Source organism: Symphalangus syndactylus, chromosome 1 (genome assembly GCF_028878055.3).
Source record: "Symphalangus syndactylus isolate Jambi chromosome 1, NHGRI_mSymSyn1-v2.1_pri, whole genome shotgun sequence".
NCBI classification, from domain to species: Eukaryota; Metazoa; Chordata; class Mammalia; order Primates; family Hylobatidae; genus Symphalangus; species Symphalangus syndactylus.
The window spans coordinates 94,325,153-94,328,148 of NC_072423.2; the positions used below are offsets into that span (position 1 = coordinate 94,325,153).

General features: G+C 49.2%; 1 pseudogene; it reads right to left on the minus strand.

The window, feature by feature from the left end:
* Window positions 1-528: 528 nt before the first annotated feature.
* LOC129488762 (small nuclear ribonucleoprotein G-like) lies at window positions 529-693 on the minus strand (annotated as a pseudogene).
* Between the last annotated feature and the right edge of the window lie 2,303 nt (window positions 694-2,996).

Below are 2,996 nucleotides of genomic sequence, written 5' to 3' on the forward strand. Positions count from 1 at the left end.
TCCCAATATGTGTCTTTCTTTTCATTTTTTTGTAACAGTGTCTTTGAGGAGTAGAAGTTTTAAATATCTCTCTTTTTTTAAATTTTTATTATTACAAATGTTTACTTAACAAAAAGCTTAATTTAAAAATGTAAGTGGCTCAGGCCGGGCGCGGTGGCTCATGCCTGTAATCCCAGCACTTTGGTAGGCCGAGGCGGGCTGATCACGAGGTCAGGAGATCGAGACCATCCTGGCTAACACGGTGAAACCTCGCCTCTACTAAAAATACAAAAAATTAGCCGAGCGTGGTGGTGGGTTCCTGTAGTCCCAGCTACTTGAGAGGCTGAGGCAGGAGAATGGCATAAACCCGGAAGGCAGAGCTTGCAGTGAGCTGAGATTGCGCCACTGCATTCCAGCCTGAGCGACAAAGGGAGACTCTGTCTCAAAAAAAAAAAAAAAAAAGTACATGGCCCAATTTTTACATCACAGTGAAACAAGTCCTTTGGAGAAGGGACTTGGATTTCTCTGCAGAGCCGCCATTGCTTATAGTCATTCCAAGGCTTCTAACATGAGGATGCTTCTCCCTCATCTTACCACTGTTCCAGGACTGCTCTGTTGTCCACTAGTTGCCATCTTCACACTTTCCTCTATCACAAGATTCATAAAGGGATCAAATCCCCAAAATATTCCTTGGACACATCTGCTATCATTTAATTTTTTTTATTTTTTATTTTTTTGAGACGGAGTCTCACACTGTCACCAGGCTGGAATGCAGTGGCTCGATCTTGGCTCACAGCAACCTCTGACTCCCTGGTTCAAGCGATTCTCCTGCCTCAGCCTCCAGAGTAGCTGGGACTACAGGCATGCCCCACCACACTCGGCTAATTTTTGTATTTTTAGTAGAGATGGGGTTTCACCATGCTGGCCAGGATGGTCTCGATCTCTTGACCTGGTGATCCATCCGCCTCGGCCTCCCAAAGTGCTGGGATTACAGGTGTGAGCCACCGCGCCCAGGCATCATCTATAATTTTTATGCTGGAGGGCGGGGGGTGAGCTTTGCTCATAGTGTCTCAAGGTTTTAAATCTTGAACAAACTGCTGATACACCAGTAATATATAAGAATTTCAAAAGATGTTGAGATTAAAGAAACCAGTTTTTAAAAACTATTAGTTTAGTGAAAAGTAATTGCAGGTTGGGTGTGGCAGCTCACGCCTATAATCCCAGCATTTTGGGAGGCCAAGGCAAGTGGATCACCTGAGGTCAGGAGTTCAAGACCAGCCTGACTAACGTGGTAAAACCCCGTCTCTACTAAAAATACAAAAATTAGCCGAGTGTGGTGGGGCACATCTGTAATCCCAGCTACCGGGGAGGCTGAGACATGAGAATCGCTTGAACCTGGGAGACAGAGGTTGCAGTGAGCCATGATTGCACCACTGCACTCAAGCCTGGGTGACAGAGTGAGACTCCGTCTCAAAAAAAAGTAATTCCAGTTTTTGCCATTAATACATACTGCATGATTCAATTTATATACAAATCTTTGTATTTTTAGTAGAGACGGGGTTTCACCCTGTTCATCAGGCTGGTCACGAACTCCTGACCTCAAGTTATCCACCTGCCCTGGCCTCCCAAAGTGCTGGGATTACAGGTGTGAGCCACCGCACATGGCCAAGAGCATTTTTTTTTTTTTTTTTTTTTTTTTTTTTTTTGAGACGGAGTCTCGCTCTGTCGCCCAGGCTGGAGTGCAGTGGCGCAATCTCGGCTCGCTGCAAGCTCCGCCTCCCGGGTTCACGCCATTCTCCTGCCTCAGCCTCTCCGAGTAGCTGGGACTACAGGCGCCCGCCACCACGCCCGGCTAATTTTTTGTATTTTTAGTAGAGACGGGGTTTCACCGTGGTCTCGATCTCCTGACCTCGTGATCCGCCCGCCTCGGCCTCCCAAAGTGCTGGGATTACAAGCGTGAGCCACCGCGCCCGGCCGAGCATTTTTTTTTTTTATAGAGACAGGATCTTGCTATGTTGCCCAGGCTGGTCTCAAACTCCCGGGCTCAAGAAATCCTCCTTCCTCAGCCTCCCAAAGTGCTGGAATTACAGGCATAAGCCCCTGTGCCTGGTCTCTGAGAGCATTTCTTGTGAAGTGCACTGGAAAAGCACAGAAGCAATGCTTTTTAACAAATTAATTAAATTAATTAATTTATTTTTATTTCTTTTGAGACAAGGTCTCACCCTGTTGCTCAGGCTGGAGTGCAGTGGTTGAATCACAGCTTACTGCAGCCTCAATCTCCTGGGCTCAAGCAATCCTTCTTCCTCGGCCTCCAAAGTAGCTGGGACTACAGGTGCACACCACCATGCCTGGCTAATTTTTTGATATTTTGTTGAGATGAGTGTCCTACTCTATGGCCCAGGCTGGTCTTGAACTCCTGAGCTCAAGCGATCCTCCCACCTCAGCCTTCCGAAGTGCCAGGATTACAGGTGTGAGCCACCTTGCCAGGCTAGAAGCAATGCTTTCTGCCTGAGTAATTCAGGGAAGGCTAGACAGAGCAGGGGACATTTGGAGCGAGATTCAAAGAATGAATAGGAATTTGCTGGATAGAAAAGACCAGGGCAGCCTTCCTCCAGAGAGAACAGCTTGAAAGTGAGAAATGTGGGGCATTGCAACCCAGCGTGGCTGGAAGGGAGGCTGACAGAGGAGTGGGAGAAGGGGAGAGAGGAGAGGAGAGGAGAGGGGAGGGGAGGGGAGGGGAGGGCAGGAGAGGGGAGGGGAGGGGAGGGCAGGAGAGGGGAGGGGAGGGGAGGGCAGGAGAGGAGAGGGGAGGGGAGGGGAAGGGAGGGGAGGGGAGGGGAGGACAGGGGAGGGGAGAGGAAGGGAGGGGAGGACAGGGGAGGGGAGACAGAGAGAGAGAGAGGCAGAAAGAGGAGAGGAGAGAGAGATAGGAGAGAGAGAAACAGAGACAGAGAGAGGAAAGAGAGGAGAGTAGAGACAGAGAGAGACAGAGGAGAGAGAGAGAGGAGAGAGAGTAG